A 12,482-nucleotide genomic window follows, 5' to 3' on the forward strand; every position below is an offset into this window, starting at 1 on the left:
AGTTTTACATAATTCAGTAAAATAGCAACATTGGCGGCTACGAGAAAGAGCCACCAAAACGTAACTCTAGGTTTAATGTTGGTTACAAATAATACATACTGTTTTTATTCAAACTGTTCTTTCAAAACTGCTAACCACTTAATATTGACATTTCTCTTTTTTCTTTAATTCTAATCATTTTGAAGAAGAAGGAATAAGAAGTTGATTTCCATCGTTTCACAGCAGGAGCCAAGTAGACTTCCCCTGTGCCTGTCTGCTTTCTTCATTTATTCATGTTTCCTTCTTTATTCTAGTATAGAAATCTTTGTGTGCCTGTTAAAAGAGTTAGCACTGTGCTTATTGCCATCTGTCACATATAAAAAAGGAGATATTTTGATTCAGTTTATTGACTTTACAGTAACAAATTAAATAAGGAGTTTCTTGCTAAGAGAATAAACCCACTGTCCATTTCTCTGTGAGTGCATATTCTAACGCAGAGTTTGGGATGAATGTAATCCACTGTATCTTTATGCAAGATCAGTGTATTTGCTCTAGGAAACCTGTATTCTTCTAACCCAGAAAAGCCAGAAGCAATTACTACTTGGATAGGGCTTGGTACAAGTGATAACAGATGACAACACAAATATTGCTGACAGTTAAAATTTTCCATAGCTCCAAAGATAGGTCCAACTATTGACAAGAATGCCAAAAGGCATAATGAAATATTTTTCTATTTATATATTAAGCATTTGGATGGGTATAATAAGTATATCACAAATTAAATATGTATTATATATTACAAAATTAACATTTAATAACAACTATTGCTTTCTGTGATGAATACACATTGTAACCAATTTCTACCATTTAAATGAAAATTTCATCACGATTATTTTTCAATTAAAATTAGTAATTGAAATTCAACACAATGAAATTTGCATAACACAGGAAAGTATGCTAATTAAAATTGCCGTTATAAGGCAAATCTACAAGCCCTGCAGTTCTTTGAGATTTAAGAAAATAGTGTTAAACTCCTATCTATTATCATTTTTCACTGTTATTAATATGATTCTATCAAACCAGTAAATATTTTAAAATTCAGCTTGTTCTTGAATTTGTACATATCTATTCATTCTCCACTTGATAGCAAATCATTCAAGTGAAAATATATCACCAAAATTCTAAGCAATTTGAATGCAAATTAAATTAATACAACAGCTTAGGAGAATATACCCTTGGAAATAGTAGACGTTCAGCCAGCTGTTCAGGATCCTTGTTTTGTTTTAGTTAATTCCTGGTAGTATAGTTGTCTTCAAAGAATTCATTGCCAACTCCACTTCCAAGTGTGAAAAAGCCCAGAGCAAAATGATTTATATAACTGTTACAGCTTCTGTTTGGGTTTCCCTCCAAACCTTCATGCAGTCCTGAAGAGCAAGCTTTTGAAGGCAACTGAACCTAAAGTTTGTGAATGATTCATGGCCAGTACTGGAATTCAGGGTGTGAGTGCTACACCCACCTTAGGGCAGGTAACTTTCATGCAGTATAAAGGAAAGAGTCTTGTCTCTCCCTTTGTTGCTTTTGCTGTCTTCAGCAGCCATGAATAGTTGCCCATCTGCCCTGTGCCACCCTGCCTTGGAGCCAGCTGATTATGAACTGGAACTTCTACAAACTGTAAACTAAGTAAACTTGTCTTTCCTTTACTTTTGACCATGGGTATTTTGTCTCAGCAATGAGACAAAAATAACTAAGACAATAACTAAAAGGTAAATGTATTTAAAAGGCAAGCAGTGGATAGCAATACCCATTCCAAATGAGAACCGGAATTCTCAAGCTAAAATGGCATATTCTCACACAGGGAGATGATGAAATTCACTTCCAGGATAAACACAAGAGGCAGTTATCTGTGTTTATTGTTTCTTCATATAGCTTACCATGGTGGAGTATAATTACAGTTTTAAACTTTTCAAGTTCTAAAAAGTTTTCAGTCTATGGATTTTATAGTTTTAACCTAAAATAATTTTTTAGAACATGATAGTGATTGCTTCTAGAAGATAAAGGTGTTATTCCATGAGCATCTCTCCAATTTCTGCAGGTAAGCTTTTCCTTCAAAGAAATGAACAATAAAGAAGATTCTACAAGATCAAATTTCTAAACATGGTGTATGAATTAAATATTTTTGAAAACTATTTCATGGACATCCTAATTTTTTAATACTTTCTAAATTTTATGAGTACAGTTTCTTTTTAATACCCTTGCTTTTCCCACACACCATTCTCCCTCTATATTCACTTTCCCCATTTGCATTTTTATTATATTTAGTTTGTATTATGATATGTAGTTCACATTTCTTGTGGATATTTGGTACATATACATGACATGACTTACATTCTTCCCCTTCTCCCCACTCCTATCTTTATTCTCCTGGATATTTTTCCAATTTGTACAACATGCATTTTTTCTATCAATACTTTATTTTGCTTTTTATTTGTACTTTGCCTTACCCTGAGAGATCCCAAATGGTACTGAAGCTTATGTGTCTGATTTTTTTCCCTTAATGCAGTTTTCCCAGCTGTATCCATTTTCCAACAAATGTTTTAAACAAATGTCCTTCTTTATAGCCAAGTATTATTCCATTATATATGAATACTATATTCTGTTTATTTACTTATCTATTGATGGGCATACATATTGCTTCTTAGAATCAGCTACTATGAATTGTGCTCCTATAAACATTGGAATGTATATATAAATATATTATTATAGTTTCACTGCTTTGAGGATGATGCCTAGAAAGCAATGATTGAGTCAAAAGAATCTCTAATTTTAGTTCTTTGAGAAATTTCCATACTGATTTCCACAATGCTTGTACCATTTTAAATTCACAAAAAGGAGTGTTCCTCTTTTATAGATATAAAATACCTTTAAAGAATAGTATTATTACTAAATAAGCCATACAGTTACCTAAAAAGATTTTGGATGTCATATAAAAGCCAAACATTGATATAAATAATTCATACAATAAATATTATTGATGACCTACCATTTATCAGGCCCTTGGTACAGGTAGACTTTGAATAGAGAAACAAACACTACTCTAGTTTGCTGGGAGTGGAGAAACCATGTAAACAAAGGATAACTGAACAATGTGACGAAGACACAAACTATACAGGCATGTGCAATCAATCCCGGAAGCAAAGAAAAGAAAGTCCCTCATTTGGCCTAAAACAAAGTTACTTGATCAGCAATTTTTTAAAACTGTGGCAGTGGAATATCATTCTGCCAAAAAGGATAAGTGAATCATTTGTAGAAAATAGATGAGACCATAATGTTAAATTAAATAAACTAGACACAATCTGAAGTATTGCACGGTTTCTTATATGAGACATACAAAACATAAATAAAACAAAATAGTAATCCCTGTTAGTTCATAAAAAAGAACAGTTTGTGCTTTCACTGTTGGATTGCTAGATCATTTTTTTTCATGCTTATAACTTGTACTCTGAACAATTACTTTGAAGATAACAACACACAATATATTAACTGGTGTTGATCTCCTATTATTTTGTTTTGAAATTTGTTGTCATTTTTATTTTTTCTTTTTAAAATAAAAATAAATTAAAAATAAAACAAAATACATAGGAAAAAAAGGGAGAAAGACCTTTTGCAAATGGGAAGAAAGGGACCAAGAGATGCAGGAAGAGAAGGGAAGGAGATGAAAAAAAAAAATTATTACGTACGCGTACCAACTCCCCACAGGAGTGTAATCATTTTGTACTACAAAACAAACTTACAGAAACATAAACATTGGAGAAAAAAACATAAATTCCAGAAGATGTGAGAGAATTAAATAGTAATTGCTACAGTTTTTTGTTCATTTTAAATTTCTGGAATTGTATAAAACTCATCAAAACTCAAGGCCAGGACATGAGTTTAAATGCTGTTTTTCTTAATCATTTTCTTCTTGCTGGAATAAAATACCTGACACAATGCAAAGGAGAAGAACTCTGTTTTGGCTGATGGATTTTAGAACATTCAGCCGCCAGTCAGCTGACTTCAGGGCAGAAAAGGCTGGTGGAAAGTCCTGAGTGAAGAAAAGGTACTCACATCTTAATGACCAGGAAGCAGAAAGAAAACGATCCAGGAAAGGCTATAGACCCTCTCAGGTCAGGCCTGCAGGGACCTTCCTCTTATAACCAGACTCCACCTCCTAGCAGTAGGTCAGTTTTATCACACAAATGACTTCATCCTTCCAAAAAAATCCAAATTGGAATGCCTGAGGCCTATGGCAGATATTAACCTAAACCACAGCCTTCCTGGAGAAATGTGTTTCAAAACAGGTGAAATTAGATTAGGCAAAAGTAGGCCCAGGCAGAAGACAAACTCAGAGGAATTAGGGTGACTAAAGCAGCGACTGACAGAAGTCAAACAAATGCATTAAATCAGGGAAATAACCAAAGTGTGTGTAAGAGTAGGATTTGGAGACAAAATCATGACTTTCAAAAGCATAAGATCTGTCCCAGTCTTCTTCTCAATAAAATTGTGATATTGAGTTTAAGAAGTATGAAATCATTCTAGTTGGTATAGGTTAATTTGATACACAGTTGTATTAATATTGGGTATTTGGTTTAAAACTATGTGCTCACTTAGCTTCTATATTGTGTTCTTGATAATTGCAGCTATCAAAGCACCTATAAAGTGAATGAGATTTTCTCTCAGCCCTATTTACATTTTGATTGGAGAATAATAATTCTTTCCAGGATACTTTTTCCTGTGGCCTTTCAATGTATGTATGTGAGGTGGTAGGAGGGCATCGAACATAGTAATCGTTATTCAAAGATGATTTAAAACCACTCTAAATTGATTAACTTTAAGAAGAGCAAGGAGAAAACCACACAAGAACGACTGACACTTCTGTTCTTTTTTCACCTGACCAATGTTTCCTTCATTTTCCCCAAATTAAACTAATTGATAAAGAGCAGCAGGATTTGTTTGGAGATATGGTTCGCTAACATTTATTCAGCTATATGGCATATAATTTCTTAATTCCAGATAAATGAAGTCTGTGCTCTTTCAATATTGTATTTGATGTGTATGTGCAAGTCTTCTTAAATGACATATTTCAAAATTATCAAGCAATATTCTCCAAACTGTTGCACCTATAAAAACTAAGATATAAAGCATAACCATAGTTTATTGTGTAGTTTTTCTTCACATGGAACATATACACAACATAACCATCACCCTAGAGGATCTGTGTAGCATCGTCAGCAGACTCAATTTTTGACCTATTTTCTTATTTGAATCCTTTAAAATGGCTCACCTGAAAGTGCTTAAGATCGGAAATGCCATACATGTATATATTAGTTTGGTTTAGATATAGTAGAACATTTTAACATTTCAAGAGTTAAAGGACCTGGGCCTTCTCTGTCATGCCATGCCACAAATATCTCTACATACATTCTAACATAAAAAGATTACATTAATGCAAACTCCCTAGAGTACTCATTATGTGGTCCAGAAGGTAGAAAAGCATCACTGTCAAATTTTACATTAAAAACATATAAAACAATCTAGTAGAATGTTTATATTTCCTACCCATTTGCCTTCCCAAGTCAATGCCTATTTGCTGGATCTCATGGCAGAAAGAAAACTTTCTATTGGTTGTAATCAATTCATAAGGAAAATAAAGCTTTTGTATTAGTTTTCCACTGCTGTAAAACATGCCTCAGATAGTCAACTTCTAAGAAGGAAAGAAAGATTTATTTTGGCTCATAGTTCCTTGTTTTTAGTTTATGGTTATGTGGTTCCATTGCTTCAGGGTCTAAATTTCAGGAGATAGTTAAGGTCCTAACCTTAATAGTTTTCTTCTGCTCCTATTTGCTGATGAAAAGTTTTAACCACCTGAAACAAATCAGGCCCTCAACTCAATTTACTATTCAGGAAATCAGCATGATGAAGACTGATGCTACAGTAGGTAAGAAGCAGACAGGAGAATACTTCTGAGTAGGTAGAAGCTGTCTTGCTAGTAGCCTAAGGGAAGCATAGCGGAGAAGCTGTGGTTCCAGAACGTAGCCCCGTGTGAAACAGAAGCAGATTTCTTTGGGTTATTTCTTTGGTCTAATGAGGAAAAATAGACCTTGTCAGCAGTACTTCAGAATGGGAGGCTTCCTTTATTCTTCACTGATTTATGTTCCCACTTAGAACCTATCAAAGGAATTCAATTCTTTAATATTTGGGTAAAAGATAGATTTAGCAATATAGCTATTTTTTGTCTCACCTTTTTCAAGGTGATTTATTAAATTTACAGAATGAATGATATTTTGTAGAAATTCCTAATATGACAGGTCCCTGAGTTGTGTGAGGGAAACTAAGACTAATGGCTATTTTTTTGCCAGGACACAGAAAAGCATAAATTAGGATGGAGTGGTCAGAGAAAGGCTATCTTCGAAAGGAATCAGGGTTTCTCTTGCTACCTAGGTCACCCAAGGACAGCATAATTTATGGCTAGCAGGAAAATAAAGAGTCACACAGTTTCACTTCTACTCCTGAGTATATAGATGGCCAATTATATGACACATGATTAGTTAATTTTTATCCACATAGTTATCTTCTTCTTCTCTAAAGAAGACAAACATTTGGACAGTTTTTGAACAGACATTAACTTACAGTATCTTCAATATAATTACCCAAAAGAGAGATAACATCTTTATCAAGACCATCGTTGAAAAAGCATGTAAGTAGACACCACATTAAAATTTAATGTAGAGCTGCACTACAGAATAAAAATACAGATTTTGCAGGGTGTAAAGATTATCCAGTTGTGATGAAGTTTTAGAAAAGTTAAAATAAAAAATACAAATCAAGTATAAGTATATATTTAAAAAAGAAGAAAACTTTTTAAAAGCAGACAAATATATCATCTTAAATTCTTGAAAATAGCAATAATTTTATTAATATTTTTTTGATTTTATGCTATAACAATTTTTCTAGCCCACAGTCTGGCTGAATACTTTGGATCCCTTCATATTACAATGATACTGTAATATTTTCTCCTAGAAAAAAAATGGATAATTCAGCTGTTCCTAAGGTAGCTCTCATTTGTTTTTAATTAGTGATGATTTAGAAAGTTAATATGCAATTATAGCATACATGGGAGAAATTCAAAATCATCTTATATTTTTGCTGCTTTTGTATTGAATTACATAACATAATGGATTTACTCTGATACTGTGTATATTGATTTATTGATGTGTTCATGGAGTTTTATTCCCAGAACTTTTGCTGCCTCTGATAATTTGAACATATTCATAGCGAATTTGTATACATACTTCAACTTAATCAGGGAAAAATGTGTCAGATGTACAAAGATGCAACTCTACTGTTATGATAGACCAAATAGGCAGGTTCACACAAAGGTATGCAAGATATCAATAAGATGGCTGCAAGTCTGTGTCCTACATACACAGTTCAAGTAATTTCCCTGAAAAAAATTAAAAAGTATGCAACATTAATTATTATAAACACTTCTGTATCAAATACATTACTAAACAAATTTTTCCATTATGATAAGTTGTCAGTTGAATTAAATCCTTCAAATGTTTAAAAAGCTGATAACTGAAAAAATTTCCATAAGTCAGATTCTGGCACACAAGTTTTTAAAGCTACTTTCTCTTGTACTGCTTGTAAACTTCTAGGGCTGTCATGATGGGTTACATTCATGCACAGATATAGCATCTAACCCTCCATTTACTTTCATGAATCCAACAGTGATATCAATGTGGAAGCTATCCTTACAGCAGGAAACTATGATAGCTTACTGATGGGTCTACCATTTCTTTGTTTAGGTTCAAATTTCAATCTGATGCCATTTTCCTTATTCTGATGTCTTTTTCCCCTTAACATTTCCCATGGTGCAAGTTTGCTAGTATTTTCACTTTTGGAGATCTGTGTTCCTATTTTACTGCTTTTTTTTTTCAGCTATGATCTATGGGAGAGAAAGTCTGGGGTTTAATATTTTACATTTCTTTTTTCCCCTATCTGTGCATTTCTCCACTGTCTTGGGCTTCAGATTGCTAACACTCAATTTAAACTTTATTCATCTGATGATTGGAGAAACTGCCCATAAACCAGCTTCTTAAACATCAAAAATAGATATTTAATGGCTTTGTAATCTGTTACTTAACTCTATTATCTGTGTCACTTCTTGATTTCATTATTAATATATTTTTTTCTCTTCCTATATGTCTCATAATTCTTTACTGGGTGCCAGATATTATTTTTCTTATCTAACCTTTGTATTTCTTTAAGTATCCTTCAGCTTTGTTTTGAAACAAAATTAGTGGAAATCCACTTTGAGTTTTCACGAATTTTTCAAGACGTTAGGCAAAGCCACAGTAACCTTTTATTTCAGAACTGATTTTACTCCACTGTTGATGCAATGCCTTTTATTTACTCTGTTACATGGCCTGTGTGTTATTAAGTGTTTTTTCTTTCCAGATAATAGGAGCATAAACTACTCCTGACCCTGAATGGGCTCCAGGGATGGTCTACCCATTTTTCCTGGGTAATCCAAACCCATTTCAACTGTTGGGTAATCAGAGCTTATTATTCACTCATTGCTGTTAGTTCTCAGCTGAAAACCTACAGATGTGCAATCTCCCCACTCGGTGCAGTTTCTCCATAACTGTATTCTGAGTTCCCCTTCAGTTTTTTACTCAGGAAGACTGTGTCTTGTGTTTGACTTTCCCTTCCATGAACAGAATTCTGGAAACTTTTTTCCAGGCACTAAGATTTGTAACTGCCATGCTCTCCTTGTTTAATTTCCTTCTACCAAGGATCACTGTCCTGCTTGTTGTCCAAGTACTAAAACATTACTGCTTGATGTGTTCTATTTTATTATTTGCTTAAGTCAAAAGGATAAATCTGGTCCTTTTTACTCTACTGTAGCCAGCACCACCATTTTAATCAGGGGAAACTTGATTATTGACTGAAAACTTTATTAAAATACCTTCAATAACCCCCATCTGAATATAATCCCAATTCATCTTCCAAAGCTACTCCAAAATCACCTGATAATAAGGCAAGAGCATGTGAAACTATATTTCAGCATTTCCCTGACATCTTCAAAGGGGTTCTAATTTCCTTTCTAACCAATACCTTTTATTTTTGTAAGATATATATCATATATATATAATATATATATATATAAATGTATATATATATATCATATTTATACGATATATATATATATATATAAACACAGTGTTGTTGCTAAAATCTTTAATGGATTGAAAAAACAGAATTTTTGCACACAAGCTATAAAATATATTTTATCCAAAGGCAAGGAAAGAGCTTCCCACCCTTACTCTCCATTATGATCCATTCTGCTAGCATCCTAGCCACTGTTTTCCTTTTGCAGCTCTATATCATCTGTGAATATATCTGTCCCTATGACATGTCTTCTATGAATGCTACTACAACTAAGTCCATTCCAAAGGAAGTATTAGCTTTTTTGTTGCTGATATACAATATCCAAGTCCCGCAAACTGAGGAGACGTTTAATTTGGCTCACACACAGTTTCAGGGGAATCAGCCCATGGTTGGCTGGTTCTAAGGCAGAAACAACATGGCAGGGCAGTGTGGTGGAACAGAAGATAAGTAGTTCAAAGCAGCAGGAAGCAGAGCAGGGGAGGAAGAGTACAAATTAGGAAGGGGCCAGGAGCCATGTATAGTATCAAAGCTATGCCTCCCTAACCCAACCAGAGAACCCAAGTGTGCTTCACTGACCTCTGGGCAGCTTCCAAGATAGTCAAATTGCTTAACCACCACAGTAGTCCATACGGGTTAAATTGCTTAATATTTTTCATTAAAAATGTTTTGCATTATATTTTAGTTTCCATTAGCACTTTGAAATTTACAGCCACATTGTTTAGTCAAAAGTAAGTAATCATTTGGAAATTTCTCTAATAATAACCTCTATTGAAAAGGAAAATATATGTCTAACTCTTTCCCCAAGTGTCCATGAGTTCTTCCAATGTAAGAGTAAACAATACTATTGTATTTGCAGCATGTGAAAAAAGAACTATGTGACTTCTTTGTATTCCTCAGGAGGAGAGGAATACAACATATCCAGCCTTCCAGGTAACTGATACAGCCAGGAGTTACATAAGCTTTGCAAGTGAAGCAAGGAACACATTTGGACACACTGCTATAAGACACACTGCTATAACAGCTCATCTACCCGGAAGAGCCACTGAAGCTTAGGAAGAAACTTAGCCAGCGGGGTAGCCATGCAGCAGCATTTTTCAGTCTGAAACATCAGTCTTCAACAGCTCACATCTGCTCCAACGAGGAGCAAATAAAACGGGAAAGTAGGGCAGACCCTGTCTATATATTTGCCCTGAAGAAAGTGAAGTCCCTCAAAAGAAGGTGTTCTTTATGTCCTGCTGCCAGAAAATGAAAACCATGTCTGGCAATGTCAAAATGAGCTGGCATCTATTAAAAATTTAGCTGTACACTCTGTTACCATTTTAAAATTAAAGTTGTCAATTCACACAAAATATCTCAATAAATTAAGTTGACACAAAGCATTTTCACAAAAATGTCAATAAATTCTTAATTTGAAATGAATACACACAAAATATTTTTATTCTAAAATTCATATATAGAGAAAAAAGCAATGTGCTATTTTCTATACAGGTAAGTTATCCCTAAGAAGAATTATAGGGGATATAGCTCAGCATTCAGTACTTGCCTGGAAAGAATGAAGTTGGGAGTTTACTTCCTAGTACAAAAAAGAGAAGAATTACATATATATTATAGACCATATCTAAGAATATTACTCATAATATTCTAATAACATTATACCATTCTTTCTTACTAAAGCTCTGGTGAGGACCTTCAGGCAGCATAAATCAAACTTTAATCTAGCCTGGATTATTCTATAGTTTCATTTAAGAACATTTATGAAGTGCTTACTAGGTATTAAATACTCTACTCAATGACTTAATTACAAAGTTGGGTTACATTAGTCTCTCTCCTCTCGTTTATAGCCTCTTCCTCTTTTTAAACAATTAATGCATGTAAAATGTTTAGATATGGATAGCTCATAAGTGCTTAAGTATCTGTCTGTAGCACCAGCAGTGGTAATAATCATGATCATTATAATAATGTTAGCATTTTTACTATGTGATCAAGTTTGACAGATCTTTCTTTCCTTCTAATTTTGGCCAACTTGACCTCACTAGGGTTGGCCTTGCTTATTAGTTAGGGTTTAAAGAAATATCTGCAGATTTTTCTCAGTTTCTAACTAGAATAAATCAAAATTGTTTTTGTTTTGTTTTGTTTTGTGGTACTGGAGTTCGAACTCATGATCTTGAACTTGCCAGGCAGGTGTTTGTGCCACAGAGCTAAATCCCCAGGACTTAAAGCACCTTTTAACTTTGATTACTTAGTAATTTCTTCTCTAAAATGTGTTCTTTCGAAAAGTCCTGCAAAATATCTGCTTCTAATCACTCATTATTCTAGAAATGCTTCTTTTTATGCACTCATTTTAATTATTCAGTTTCATGATCTTATCCAAGTTTTTCTTATATGATGGGCAATTATTTTTCTGTCTCTTTTGGTAAAAGGGACAACTTTTTAAATTTTGTCTAACTTGAAAGCAAATTCCAGAATTTTCTCCTAAGGCAAATAATTAGATGAAATATAATTAAGCATTTTTCAATACACTGGACCTGCTCAAACATAGTACTTGGTATTAATACATTTTCTTCCTTTTCTCCCAGACTTCAAAACTCAGGGCTGAAGGGCTACCCTGCTAATTACATCAGGAATGTTTTTAATTACCTTGCTTTTCCTCATCCTAGTGATTTATTTTCTACTACATCCACTGACATTTTTGGAACTAAAGGAGATTGCAATGCTTTTTTACTGTTTTGTTTGTTCGTTTTTGTTTTTGAAACAGTCTTGCTTTGTGGTGCAAGCTGACCTTGAGCTTCCTTTGTAGACAAACTGGCCTCAAATTCAAGATGATCCTCCTGCCTCAGCCTCCTGAGTGCTGGGATTGCAGGCGTTCATCACAATACTCAGCTGTAAATCTTTCTCAAAAAGACTTTTCTTGTAATTCTTCACATATATCCTGAGGGGTAAAACAACACAGGCTAACCGGATTCCAGTAGGAAGTTTCTACTTCCAGTTTCAATGTGTGAAAGCTCCAGTGCAAGTGGAGGTCTGGTCTGATGGAATCAGTGGCACCTCTGCTGTTCTCTATAGCTTCTGTGAGCTCATGCAGTGCTTGCACCATGAATTTCATGAAACTGTGTGTGTATGTCTTGTCTCCTCAGCCCATTAGTTGCTTGAAATCAACTACCACATTCTAGCAAGCGTGGAGGTGGAGCAGCAGCTGTTTGTGTATAGGAGTCTTAATGTACCCAAAAGAGTTCTTGCAGGCAGTCATTACACATTTGTGGCAAATAAATTAGTGGTTTCACTTTTTTTTTAAC

Source organism: Cavia porcellus, unplaced genomic scaffold, assembly GCF_034190915.1.
Source record: "Cavia porcellus strain 051 isolate PalLab524CR breed Dunkin Hartley unplaced genomic scaffold, mCavPor4.1 scaffold_9, whole genome shotgun sequence".
Lineage (NCBI taxonomy): Eukaryota > Metazoa > Chordata > Mammalia > Rodentia > Caviidae > Cavia > Cavia porcellus.